We start from the raw sequence: 15,763 nt of genomic DNA on the forward strand, positions 1-15,763 counted from the left end.
AGATGACGCACAGAACGTTTCGAGCTGTTTCCTTCTTGTTACCATGCGGCCCTCCCGGAGATACCTGGGTGGAAGGCGGGGTTATGTAAATACGGTTAGTAGCTCAGATAGCTACAGGGGCGTGCCTAAAGCACTGGAGGCGGGGTTACGTGTGTGTGTGTGTGTGTGTGTGTGTGTGTGTGTGTGTGTGTGTGTGTGTGTGTGTGTGTGTGTGTGTGTGTGTGTGTGTGTGTGTGTGTGTGTGTGTGTGTGTGTGTGTGTGTGTCTTACAGAGCTCCGCCCCCCACAAGTCATCTATACCACAGCCGTCCCCGTACACCCCTCTATACCACAGTCGTCCCCGTACACCCCTCTGTACCACAGTCGTCCCCATACACCCCTCTATACCACAGTCGTCCCCATACACCCCTCTGTACCACAGCCGTCCCCGTACACCCCTCTGTACCACAGCCGTCCCCGTACACCCCTCTGTACCACAGCCGTCCCCATTATACCACAGCCGTCCCCATACACCCCTCTATACCACAGCCGTCCCCGTACACCCCTCTGTACCACAGCCGTCCCCGTACACCCCTCTGTACCACAGCCGTCCCCGTACACCCCTCTATACCACAGCCGTCCCCATACACCCCTCTATACCACAGTCGTCCCCATACACCCCTCTATACCACAGTCGTCCCCATACACCCCTCTGTACCACAGCCGTCCCCGTACACCCCTCTGTACCACAGTCGTCCCCATACACCCCTCTATACCACAGTCGTCCCCGTACACCCCTCTGTACCACAGCCGTCCCCATTATACCACAGCCGTCCCCATACACCCCTCTATACCACAGCCGTCCCCGTACACCCCTCTGTACCACAGCCGTCCCCGTACACCCCTCTGTACCACAGCCGTCCCCGTACACCCCTCTATACCACAGCCGTCCCCATACACCCCTCTATACCACAGTCGTCCCCGTACACCCCTCTATACCACAGTCGTCCCCATACACCGCTCTATACCACAGCCGTCCCCATACACCCCTCTATACCACAGTCGTCCCCATACACCCCTCTATACCACAGCCGTCCCCATACACCCCTCTATACCACAGCCGTCCCCATACACCCCTCTATACCACAGCCGTCCCCATACACCCCTCTATACCACAGTCGTCCCCGTACACCCCTCTGTACCACAGCCGTCCCCATACACCCCTCTATACCACAGTCGTCCCCATACACCCCTCTATACCACAGTCGTCCCCATACACCCCTCTATACCACAGCCGTCCCCATACACCCCTCTATACCACAGTCGTCCCCGTACACCCCTCTGTACCACAGCCGTCCCCATACACCCCTCTATACCACAGTCGTCCCCATACACCCCTCTATACCACAGCCGTCCCCGTACACCCCTCTATACCACAGCCGTCCCCATACACCCCTCTATACCACAGTCGTCCCCATACACCCCTCTATACCACAGTCGTCCCCGTACACCCCTCTGTACCACAGTCGTCCCCATACACCCCTCTATACCACAGTCGTCCCCATACACCCCTCTGTACCACAGCCGTCCCCGTACACCCCTCTGTACCACAGCCGTCCCCGTACACCCCTCTGTACCACAGCCGTCCCCATTATACCACAGCCGTCCCCATACACCCCTCTATACCACAGCCGTCCCCGTACACCCCTCTGTACCACAGCCGTCCCCGTACACCCCTCTGTACCACAGCCGTCCCCGTACACCCCTCTATACCACAGCCGTCCCCATACACCCCTCTATACCACAGTCGTCCCCATACACCCCTCTATACCACAGTCGTCCCCATACACCCCTCTGTACCACAGCCGTCCCCGTACACCCCTCTGTACCACAGTCGTCCCCATACACCCCTCTATACCACAGTCGTCCCCGTACACCCCTCTGTACCACAGCCGTCCCCATTATACCACAGCCGTCCCCATACACCCCTCTATACCACAGCCGTCCCCGTACACCCCTCTGTACCACAGCCGTCCCCGTACACCCCTCTGTACCACAGCCGTCCCCGTACACCCCTCTATACCACAGCCGTCCCCATACACCCCTCTATACCACAGTCGTCCCCGTACACCCCTCTATACCACAGTCGTCCCCATACACCGCTCTATACCACAGCCGTCCCCATACACCCCTCTATACCACAGTCGTCCCCATACACCCCTCTATACCACAGCCGTCCCCATACACCCCTCTATACCACAGTCGTCCCCATACACCCCTCTATACCACAGCCGTCCCCATACACCCCTCTATACCACAGCCGTCCCCATACACCCCTCTATACCACAGCCGTCCCCATACACCCCTCTATACCACAGTCGTCCCCGTACACCCCTCTGTACCACAGCCGTCCCCATACACCCCTCTATACCACAGTCGTCCCCATACACCCCTCTATACCACAGTCGTCCCCATACACCCCTCTATACCACAGCCGTCCCCATACACCCCTCTATACCACAGTCGTCCCCGTACACCCCTCTGTACCACAGCCGTCCCCATACACCCCTCTATACCACAGTCGTCCCCATACACCCCTCTATACCACAGCCGTCCCCATACACCCCTCTGTACCACAGCCGTCCCCGTACACCCCTCTATACCACAGCCGTCCCCATACACCCCTCTATACCACAGTCGTCCCCGTACACCCCTCTATACCACAGTCGTCCCCATACACCCCTCTATACCACAGCTGTCCCCATACACCCCTCTATACCACAGTCGTCCCCATACACCCCTCTGTACCACAGCCGTCCCCGTACACCCCTCTATACCACAGTCATCCCCATACACCCCTCTATACCACAGTCGTCCCCGTACACCCCTCTATACCACAGTCGTCCCCATACACCCCTCTATACCACAGCCGTCCCCATACACCCCTCTATACCACAGCCGTCCCCATACACCCCTCTATACCACAGTCATCCCCGTACACCCCTCTATACCACAGTCGTCCCCATACACCCCTCTATACCACAGCCGTCCCCGTACACCCCTCTATACCACAGCCGTCCCCGTACACCCCTCTATACCACAGTCGTCCCCATACACCCCTCTATACCACAGTCGTCCCCATACACCCCTCTATACCACAGCCGTCCCCGTACACTCACCCCTCTATACCACAGCCGTCCCCGTACACCCCTCTATACCACAGCCATCCCCGTACACCCCTCTATACCACAGCCGTCCCCATACACCCCTCTATACCACAGTCGTCCGCATACACCCCTCTATACCACAGCCGTCCCCGTACACACACCCCTCTATACCACAGCCGTCCCCGTACACCCCTCTATACCACAGCCGTCCCCGTACACCCCTCTATACCACAGCCGTCCCCGTACACCCCTCTGTACCACAGCCGTCCCCGTACACACCCCTCTATACCACAGTTGTCCCCATACACCCCTCTGTACCACAGCCGTCCCCGTACACCCCTCTATACCACAGCCGTCCCCGTACACCCCTCTATACCACAGCCGTCCCCGTACACCCCTCTGTACCACAGCCGTCCCCATACACCCCTCTATACCACAGCCGTCCCCATACACCCCTCTATACCACAGCCGTCCCCGTACACACCCCTCTATACCACAGTCGTCCCCGTACACCCCTCTGTACCACAGCCGTCCCCATACACCCCTCTATACCACAGCCGTCCCCATACACCCCTCTATACCACAGCCGTCCCCGTACACCCCTCTATACCACAGTCGTCCCCGTACACCCCTCTGTACCACAGCCGTCCCCATACACCCCTCTATACCACAGCCGTCCCCATACACCCCTCTATACCACAGCCGTCCCCGTACACCCCTCTGTACCACAGCCGTCCCCGTACACCCCTCTATACCACAGCCGTCCCCATACACCCCTCTATACCACAGTCGTCCCCATACACCCCTCTGTACCACAGCCGTCCCCGTACATCCCTCTATACCACAGCCGTCCCCATACACCCCTCTATACCACAGTCGTCCCCGTACACCCCTCTATACCACAGTCGTCCCCATACACCGCTCTATACCACAGCCGTCCCCATACACCCCTCTATACCACAGTCGTCCCCATACACCCCTCTATACCACAGCCGTCCCCATACACCCCTCTATACCACAGTCGTCCCCATACACCCCTCTATACCACAGCCGTCCCCATACACCCCTCTATACCACAGTCGTCCCCGTACACCCCTCTGTACCACAGCCGTCCCCATACACCCCTCTATACCACAGTCGTCCCCATACACCCCTCTATACCACAGTCGTCCCCATACACCCCTCCATACCACAGCTGTCCCCATACACCCCTCTATACCACAGCCGTCCCCGTACACCCCTCTATACCACAGTCGTCCCCGTACACCCCTCTGTACCACAGCCGTCCCCATACACCCCTCTATACCACAGTCGTCCCCATACACCCCTCTATACCACAGTCGTCCCCGTACACCCCTCTATACCACAGTCGTCCCCATACACCCCTCTATACCACAGCTGTCCCCATACACCCCTCTATACCACAGTCGTCCCAATACACCCCTCTGTACCACAGCCGTCCCCGTACACCCCTCTATACCACAGTCATCCCCATACACCCCTCTATACCACAGTCGTCCCCGTACACCCCTCTATACCACAGTCGTCCCCATACACCCCTCTATACCACAGCCGTCCCCATACACCCCTCTATACCACAGTCGTCCCCATACACCCCTCTATACCACAGTCGTCCCCATACACCCCTCTATACCACAGCCGTCCCCGTACACTCACCCCTCTATACCACAGCCGTCCCCGTACACCCCTCTATACCACAGCCATCCCCGTACACCCCTCTATACCACAGCCGTCCCCATACACCCCTCTATACCACAGTCGTCCCCATACACCCCTCTATACCACAGCCATCCCCGTACACCCCTCTATACCACAGCCGTCCCCATACACCCCTCTATACCACAGTCGTCCCCATACACCCCTCTATACCACAGCCGTCCCCGTACATACACCCCTCTATACCACAGCCGTCCCCGTACACCCCTCTATACCACAGCCGTCCCCGTACACCCCTCTATACCACAGCCGTCCCCATACACCCCTCTATACCACAGTCGTCCCCATACACCCCTCTATACCACAGCCGTCCCCATACACCCCTCTATACCACAGTCGTCCCCGTACACCCCTCTGTACCACAGCCGTCCCCATACACCCCTCTATACCACAGTCGTCCCCATACACCCCTCTATACCACAGTCGTCCCCGTACACCCCTCTATACCACAGTCGTCCCCATACACCCCTCTATACCACAGCTGTCCCCATACACCCCTCTATACCACAGTCGTCCCAATACACCCCTCTGTACCACAGCCGTCCCCGTACACCCCTCTATACCACAGTCATCCCCATACACCCCTCTATACCACAGTCGTCCCCGTACACCCCTCTATACCACAGTCGTCCCCATACACCCCTCTATACCACAGCCGTCCCCATACACCCCTCTATACCACAGTCGTCCCCATACACCCCTCTATACCACAGTCGTCCCCATACACCCCTCTATACCACAGCCGTCCCCGTACACTCACCCCTCTATACCACAGCCGTCCCCGTACACCCCTCTATACCACAGCCATCCCCGTACACCCCTCTATACCACAGCCGTCCCCATACACCCCTCTATACCACAGTCGTCCCCATACACCCCTCTATACCACAGCCATCCCCGTACACCCCTCTATACCACAGCCGTCCCCATACACCCCTCTATACCACAGTCGTCCCCATACACCCCTCTATACCACAGCCGTCCCCGTACACACACCCCTCTATACCACAGCCGTCCCCGTACACCCCTCTATACCACAGCCGTCCCCGTACACCCCTCTATACCACAGCCGTCCCCGTACACCCCTCTGTACCACAGCCGTCCCCGTACACCCCTCTGTACCACAGCCGTCCCCATACATCCCTCTATACCACAGCCGTCCCCGTACACCCCTCTATACCACCGCTGTCCCCGTACACCCCTCTGTACCACAGCCGTCCCCGTACACCCCTCTATACCACAGCCGTCCCCATACACCCCTCTGTACCACAGCCGTCCCCGTACACCCCTCTATACCACAGCCGTCCCCATACACCCCTCTATACCACAGCCATCCCCGTACACCTTTCTATACCACAGCCGTCCCCGTACACCCCTCTATACCACAGCCGTCCCCATACACCCCTCTATACCACAGCCGTCCCCGTACACCCCTCTGTACCACAGCCGTCCCCATACACCCCTCTATACCACAGCCGTCCCCGTACACCCCTCTGTACCACAGCCGTCCCCATACACCCCTCTGTACCACAGCCGTCCCCGTACACCCCTCTATACCACAGCCGTCCCCGTACACCCCTCTATACTACAGCCGTCCCCGTACACCCCTCTGTACCACAGCCGTCCCCATACACCCCTCTGTACCACAGCCGTCCCCATACACCCCTCTATACCACAGCCGTCCCTGTACACCCCTCTATACCACAGCCGTCCCCGTACACCCCTCTATACTACAGCCGTCCCCGTACACACACCCCTCTATACCACAGCCGTCCCCATACACCCCTCTGTACCACAGCCGTCCCCATACACCCCTCTATACCACAGCCGTCCCCGTACACCCCTCTATACCACAGCCGTCCCCGTACACCCCTCTGTACCACAGCCGTCCCCATACACCCCTCTATACCACAGCCGTCCCCATACACCCCTCTGTACCACAGCCGTCCCCGTACACACACCCCTCTATACCACAGCCGTCACCATACACCCCTCTATACCACAGCCGTCCCCGTACACCCCTCTGTACCACAGCCGTCCCCATACACCCCTCTATACCACAGCCGTCCCCATACACCCCTCTATACCACAGCCGTCCCCATACACCCCTCTGTACCACAGCCGTCCCCGTACAAACACCCCTCTATACCACAGCCGTCCCCATACACCCCTCTATACCACAGCCGTCCCCGTACACCCCTCTGTACCACAGCCGTCCCCATACACCCCTCTATACCACAGCCGTCCCCATACACCCCTCTATACCACAGCCGTCCCCATACACCCCTCTATACCACAGTCGTCCCCGTACACCCCTCCGTACCACAGCCGTCCCCATACACCCCTCTATACCACAGTCGTCCCCGTACACCTCTCTGTACCACAGCCGTCTCCGTACACCTCTCTATACCACAGTCGTCCCCGTACACCCCTCTATACCACAGCCGTCCCCGTACACTCACCCCTCTATACCACAGCCGTCCCCGTACACCCCTCTATACCACAGCCGTCCCCGTACACCCCTCTATACCACAGCCGTCCCCATACACCCCTCTGTACCACAGCCGTCCCCATACACCCCTCTATACCACAGTCGTCCCCATACACCCCTCTATACCACAGCCGTCCCCGTACACCCCCTCTATACCACAGCCGTCCCCGTACACCCCTCTGTACCACAGCCGTCCCCGTACACACCCCTCTATACCACAGTCGTCCCCGTACACCCCTCTATACCACAGCCGTCCCCGTACACCCCTCTGTACCACAGCCGTCCCCGTACACCCCTCTATACCACAGCCGTCCCCGTACACCCCTCTATACCACAGTCGTCCCCGTACACCCCTCTATACCACAGTCGTCCCCGTACACCCCTCTATACCACAGCCGTCCCCGTACACCCCTCTGTACCACAGCCGTCCCCGTACACCCCTCTATACCACAGTCGTCCCCGTACACCCCTCTATACCACAGCCGTCCCCGTACACCCCTCTATACCACAGCCGTCCCCGTACACCCCTCTATACCACAGCCGTCCCCGTACACCCCTCTATACCACAGCCGTCCCCGTACACCCCTCTATACCACAGCCGTCCCCGTACACCCCTCTATACCACAGCCGTCCCCGTACACCCCTCTATACCACAGCCGTCCCCGTACACCCCTCTATACCACAGCCGTCCCCGTACACCCCTCTATACCACTGTCGTCCCCATACACCCCTCTATACCACAGTCGTCCCCATACACCCCTCTATACCACAGTCGTCCCCATACACCCCTCTATACCACAGCCGTCCCCGTACACCCTTCTATACCACAGCCGTCCCCGTACACCCCTCTATACCACAGCCGTCCCCATACACCCCTCTATACCAGAGTCGTCCCCATACACCCCTCTATACCACAGCCGTCCCCGTACACCCCTCTATACCACAGTCGTCCCCGTACACCCCTCTATACCACAGCCGTCCCCATACACCCCTCTATACCACAGTCGTCCCCATACACCCCTCCATACCACAGTCGTCCCCATACACCCCTCCATACCACAGTCGTCCCCATACACCCCTCTATACCACAGCCGTCCCCGTACATCCCTCTATACCACAGCCGTCCCCATACACCCCTCTATACTACAGTCGTCCCCATACACCCCTCTATACTACAGCCGTCCCCGTACACCCCTCTATACCACAGCCGTCCCCGTACACCCCTCTGTACCACAGCCGTCCCCATACACCCCTCTGTACCACAGCGTCCCCGTACACCCCTCTATACCACAGCCGTCCCCGTACACACCCCTCTATACCACAGCCGTCCCCGTACACCCCTCTATACCACAGCCGTCCCCGTACACCCCTCTATACCACAGCCATCCCCATACACCCTTCTGTACCACAGCCGTCCCCATACACCCCTCTATACCACAGCCGTCCCCGTACACCCCTCTATACCACAGCCGTCCCCGTACACCCCTCTATACCACAGTCGTCCCCATACACCCCTCTATACCACAGCCGTCCCCGTACACCCCTCTGTACCACAGCCGTCCCCGTACACCCCTCTATACCACAGCCGTCCCCGTACACACCCCTCTATACCACAGCCGTCCCCGTACACCCCTCTATACCACAGCCGTCCCCGTACACCCCTCTGTACCACAGCCGTCCCCATACACCCCTCTATACCACAACCTTCCCCGTACACCCCTCTATACCACAGCCGTCCCCATACACCCCTCTATACCACAGCCGTCCCCATACACCCCTCTATACCACAGCCGTCCCCATACACCCCTCTATACCACAGCCGTCCCCGTACACCCCTCTATACCACCGCTGTCCCCGTACACCCCTCTATACCACAGTCGTCCCCATACACCCCTCTGTACCACAGCCGTCCCCGTACACCCCTCTATACCACAGCCGTCCCCGTACACCCCTCTATACCACAGTCGTCCCCATACACCCCTCTGTACCACAGCCGTCCCCGTGCACCCCTCTGTACCACAGCCGTCCCCGTACACCCCTCTATACCACAGTCGTCCCCATACACCCCTGTATACCACAGCCGTCCCCATACACCCCTCTATACCACAGCCGTCCCCATACACCCCTCTGTACCACAGCCGTCACCATACACCCCTCTATACCACAGCCGTCCCCGTACACCCCTCTATACCACCGCTGTCCCCGTACACCCCTCTATACCACAGTCGTCCCCATACACCCCTCTGTACCACAGCCGTCCCCGTACACCCCTCTATACCACAGCCGTCCCCGTACACCCCTCTATACCACAGCCGTCCCCGTACACCCCTCTATACCACAGTCGTCCCCATACACCCCTCTGTACCACAACCGTCCCCGTGCACCCCTCTGTACCACAGCCGTCCCCGTACACCCCTCTATACCACAGTCATCCCCATACACCCCTCTGTACCACAGTCGTCCCCATACAGCCCTCTATACCACAGCCATCCCCGTACACACCCCTCTATACCACAGCCGTCCCCGTACACCCCTCTGTACCACAGCCGTCCCCGTACACCCCTCTATACCACAGTCGTCCCCATACACCCCTCTGTACCACAGCCGTCCCCGTACACACAGCCCTCTGTACCACAGCCTTGCCCATACACACCTCTGTACCACAGCCGTCCCTGTACACCCCTCTATACCACAGCCGTCCACGTACACACCCCTCTGTACCACAGCCGTCCCCGTACACCCCTCTGTACCACAGCCGTCCCCGTACACCCCTCTGTACCACAGCCATCCCCGTACACAGCCCTCTGTACCACAGCTTCCCCTGGACATTCACCCCCTGTACCACAGCACCTCTGCCACCAATATGTCACGGATTCACACCGTGACCGTCACCCCTACGTCACGGATCGGGGTGACTTTAGGCCAACAGACGGCTATCACATGTGCAGGGGGCTTATCTTAGTTATCCCTCCACTGCTACAATGTGATGAAAAACACACACACAATGCTATTGACCTTAGGTATCCCACTGCTCTTCAATATACCACGAACTGCAGGGATTTATGTATATCCCCCTTACAGTTCCACTTGAAACCTGCAGCTCTCTGGCGCCCCCCTTACCCTCAGGTCAAATTCGGTACTGCACCTAGGATAATTAGTCGCCAGAAAGGCTGCCTGCTATGTACTGGCTATTGGGCACGCTGCAGCGAGGCGATATAAATACTCCCACTCAGGCAGGAACAATAATTATCAACGCCGCAGTCACTACAACGACACCCAAAGGCCTGCACACGGGATGCTGCCACCAGCTGCGATTAAACGGGTCCGAAGCTAACCCAAAACAGTAGCGCATTTCCCTTCAGAAGGCTTAAGGTACGTTTTAGAACAGGAAGAACGAACTAGTAATTTATATATTTTACTCCGAAAGTTTAAGGCAGTGTTTATATAAAAATATTACAAGGATGTTACAAAATGAGACAATTGAAAATAGGTAATTATAAAAATAACAGGGGTTAAATGAGAAATAACACTTACATGTGTTCAGATCATTTGAGGCAACCTGGCTAATGGAGTTCCCATATGTCCCAATGCATCAGGACTCTGGTTAGGAACAGCTCTTCAAGTCAGACTCATAGGCTCCAGCAGACAGACAGCAGGCTGGGGTGCCTGGCAGACTTATAGCTCAGCCCGATGACATCACAAAAAGGGTTGGTTTTCCCAGACCCTCCTATCTCTTCAGTTTAACTAAATTCAACCTAAATTTGTCTAATGCCTATAACTCCGCTACAAAACATGTCATAGTCATAACAAACCCAGCATTCATCTCTTATTAACATTGGCATTCTAATGAGATCAAATATGTCCTATTTGTGATGCATAATTACAGAGAAATCCCTACTTTTTACCTGATGGAGTTAGAAGCACATGTTTAGAGTGGCTGACAGAACCGCCGATGAACGTTAACAATATGTACTTTTCCTTTTTCTAGCCTACATCGTTGGCCCAATATCTTACAATAATGGAACAAAGGACTTCTTGCATTTAGAGAAGGGAATCAGACCGGTTTTGGCTAGCACAACTTTCCACTGCAGCTATGCCAGTCTTAAATACCTTTCTTCAATAAAACTCCCCCACATACATTGACAAGGCAAGCTCTTGTCTGAGTGAAAGGGAAGGGGGTTTTTAGCCCACAGCCTGGGCTAACAAGAGAAACTAAACTTATATGATATTTCATACAATATCGTGACACCCTCTGTACCACAGCCGTCCCCGTACACACCCCTCTGTACCACAGCCGTCCCCGTACACACCCCTCTGTACCACAGCCGTCCCCGTGCACAGCCCCCTGTACCACAGCCGTCTCCGTACACACAGCCCTCTGTACCACAGCCGTCCCCATACACACCTGTCACGGTTAACACCGTGCTGCCAACACTATGTCACGGATACCAGCAGTATGTCAGGGATCCCGGGAAGGATATCTTTATCGTCCCCACTACTCACACCAATTTGTCATGAAGCGAGGTTGTTTGGTTGCCCCTGGTTCCTTCTGAAGGGAATTTATCTATATCCCACTTTCCAGTTCCGGGTTGGAACTTGCAGCTCTCCGGCGCCCCCTTACCATCAGGTCAGACTAGGTACTGCACCTAGAGTAATTAGTCGCCAGAAAGGCTGCCTGCTATGTACTGGCTATTGGGCTCACTGCAGCGAGGGTGATTTAACTACTGCCACTCAGGCGGGAACAATAATTATCAACGCTGCTGGTCGCTGTACAGTTTCCCAAACGCTCAGAACAAAGTATGCTGCCACCAGCTGCGATTGCACCAAAGGTTATCGGGTCCGGAGCCAACCCAAATCTGTAGCGTAATTCACCTCAGAGGACGCACAGTTCGTATAGAGCAGAAGAGACAAACTAGCAATTAAATATTTTACTCCATAAAAAGTTAGGCAGTGTTTACAAAGTATAAAAAGATATTATAAAGGAGACAATACATGCATACATTACAGATTACAAAATAAAATAGGATTAACGGAAGAAAACACAATTACAGGTCGTTCAGCTCATTTCAAATCAGCATGGTGGCCGTTTGTTCAGGAGATACATCCAGCTACATTAGCAGAGCTTTGCCGAGCTGATGTTAGCCCGCTTCCTGGACCAAGACTGAACCACTACCCAGCAGGCGTAACTACAGGTGAGGCCCACTCGCTCCTTGACCGTTGAATCACCTCCAACTGTAACATCTCATCGATCTCCTGCCACATAACCTGCTGCACCTTGTAGGAGATCCGATAGGGTGTTCACCGTAGTGGGGCATGATTCCCGGTGTCCACTTCGTCCTTCCCGGTCGGTTGGAGAACACGGCCTGGAAGGGTTCCAGCTTGGTCCACAACTGCAACCGCTGGGGTTTGGTTAGTGAGGAGCTTACCTGCATGTCCTCAATGGACCCACTGGCCTTGGCTAGGGCCAGCATGTCCAGGAGGGGGTCTTCCTCCCATCTTCTGGCAGGCTACAGACCAGTAGGATGTTAGGTTCATGTTTGTGATGAGCCTTCATCATGTTGATGTGAAAGGCCTTTCGCCTACCCCGAGCGTGGTCAAGCGAGCTGTTGATGGACGACGTACAGGCCTTCCCAGGCTGCCTGAAGCTTATCCTTTGGTACAGGGACCAGCACCCACACCTTTTGACCTATGAGGTATGTCCACTCCCAGGTGTTCTGGTCATACCAGTGCTTCTGATTGTAATAATTATAGGGAATAACTCAGGAGACTCTTTGCGTGGAACAAGACAACTACAGGACACAGTTTTATAAGTGGTAAAGTCTATATTATCACAAGGTGATTCAAACAGGTGCAGAGAGAAACTCAAGTCCACAACACTTGGTGCAAATAATAAACGCAGCTTAACAGTCTATAGGAAACTTCAGAGGAAAATGCAATCAAGCAGAAAGTCTATGAAGCACAGTTATTCTTGAGGATACTTGACACAAATAAATCCTTGTCTTAGTCCAGGCACAGATAGATATGCTTATAAGGCAGTTCAAATCATATCTTAGCTCAACCAGGGAGGCCTGGTTAATAGTCTCAGGTTATTGCAAAGCAGCAACAGCTTACATGACCAGCAAATGCAGATGAAGTAAACACGAGCAGCAGATGAAGGAGGATTACTGGAAACTTGTGTATGCAGCAGGAACTCAGAGCAGAGTAGCAGGATCACTTCACAGGAGCAGGGATATAGCCAGGGAGTAATCAGAGGTCAGGAGCTGGATGCAAGGCAAAATAGTCTAGCACAGACTGAAGGCTGGGGTGGAGTTTTATAGCAGTAGACACAGTGCACATGAGACCAAAGACGCCATCTTGGAAAAGGGCAGTAATGCACAAAAGTTAAAAAATGTTCAGAGTCCTGACACTGATCAGCCTGAGCCTGCATCATGTTGTCATGCACCAACTGCGTCAAGGTCTGCATCTTGTCACAGAAGCGCATGAAATACTCCACTATGGACACTTCTGAAGGGTTTGGCTCCTCTTCCCAGGATTCCCTTACCAACCCAAGAGCTACTGCCTCTGGGTACCAGGTAGCGAAGTCTACCACAGTGAGGATGTATCGCTTTCCAGAGCTGCTGGGGACGGCCAGCGGACCCACAATGTCCACCGCGATCCTCTGGAAAGGCTCCTCTATCACTGGCAAAGGGATCAGGGGAGCCTTAAGAGCAGGCCCCGCCTTCCCCACTCATTGGCAGGTGACACAGGAGCGGAAATAGTTTGTCACATCTGTCCCCATCTTGGGCCAATAGAAGTGTTGAGACAGCCGGGCCTCAGTTTTCATAATACCTAAGTGTCCAGCGAGTGGGATCTCATGGGCAATCCGTAACAACTCACTCCGGAATTGATGCGGGACGACCAGCTGTTGTTCCCTCAACCACTCCTTTTGGGATTTTCCAGGTACTGTCTCCCTGTACAACTTCCCTCGTTCCCAGAACACACTCTCCTTATCAGTCACGGAGGTGGGCGTCTCAAATTCTCCAGGATCGCATCTGAGTGCAGAGCAGCCTGGAACTCCTGGCTAGGGGCAACCAGAAGTAACATCAGGGTCCCCTCCTCACTAGTACCCCCTGGAACCTGCTCTGGGTTCACCTCTGGTTCAGTGTCTCCTGTAGTGGAGGAGGGTCCAGAAGGCAGGGCGCTACCTGCAATCTGGGCACTTTGACTACGGGTGACAGCGGCTACGTATGCTGCCCCCCTGGGGATTTCTACAGACCCATCAGCCGGCGCTGCTATGGGCTCTATCTCCCCATCCACCCCCAACACTTCAGGAGCCGTGCTACTTAGGGGCCAGATACTTTCCTCGGTGGCACTGGTCAGTTGCATGGCATCACCTTCCTCACGGTTCCCATGCATCTCCCCATTTCCTTGAGCACCGACGCTTGCTCCTGTTAGGGGTTTTTCAGCCGTCTCACTCCGCAGAGCGACGTGGCTGAGCACTCCCTCACCTGTGGACAAATCAACCTTTGCAGAAAAATGGTTATCAGGTTCAATTGGCACATTTACATCATTTTCATCATCATTGCTAGGGAAAAAATGGTTATCACCCCGCTCCCGGCACCCCAATCTATATAAACCCGGTCCATTGGCAAGGGACAGCGGATGCCCCCAATCCCGGTGACAGTCAGGGTTCTCCACGGAATGATTTCTTCAGGGGCCCCCAGTTCGGGTCAGGTGAGGGTTCGTTCAGCCCCGGTGTCCTTGAGGCCTGTAGCGACATTGCCCCCCACGGTGACATGCTGCACGTTGTCACACACCCAACCACTCCACCCACCAAAAGAACTGCTGCGTTAGGTCCTGGGGCCTTGGCTGGGGGGGTTCCCCTGCTTCTCTGGACACAGGGCGATGATGTGACCAATCCGCTTGCTGGAAAAACACTGGCGTGGGTCGGTGGTAGGTCTGATGCTGTTGGCAACGAGGACAGGGCCTCTGTTGTGTTGGTGAGTCGCCTGCCTGGGCTGTGGGGTACTCGGTACTGGGTCCGGTCTTAAAGGGGATGTCACGGTGGCTGCGACCTGGTCCGTGGCCCTGGGTGCCCAATTAAAGGAAAAGTCTTTTAGGGGTTTTATGAATAAAGTTTGTGATGCCGCATGTGGTATTCGGTCAGTAGGGACCGACGCTGCTTAAAGGGGTTCTCTGGGGGAGATGGTATGGCAGCTAGATGGAATAACTTCCTACAGGTGAAGTAGTATAGGTGAAGACGGTGAATGTTGCGATGAAGAACGAGGACACAGGTTTGCAATGTCTTTACCTGGTTTACTGTAGGCTTCAGGCAACCGCAATCCAGGGCACCGGACAACAGGTACAGGCAGGGTCTGGCCGCCTTGGCGGCTACTCCTGAGTCCTCTCA

At 56.0% G+C, this 15,763-nt stretch overlaps 1 long non-coding RNA gene across 1 annotated transcript in view; it reads left to right on the plus strand.

The window, feature by feature from the left end:
• Nucleotides 1–45: 45 nt before the first annotated feature.
• Nucleotides 46–15,763, plus strand: part of LOC143793474 (uncharacterized) — a 65,590-nt gene continuing 49,872 nt past the window's right edge. The window contains exon 1 of the long non-coding RNA XR_013220132.1: nt 46–94. This is a non-coding gene — a long non-coding RNA (uncharacterized LOC143793474). The remainder of the gene's footprint in view (nt 95–15,763) is intronic.

Source organism: Ranitomeya variabilis, chromosome 1 (genome assembly GCF_051348905.1).
Source record: "Ranitomeya variabilis isolate aRanVar5 chromosome 1, aRanVar5.hap1, whole genome shotgun sequence".
NCBI lineage: Eukaryota > Metazoa > Chordata > Amphibia > Anura > Dendrobatidae > Ranitomeya > Ranitomeya variabilis.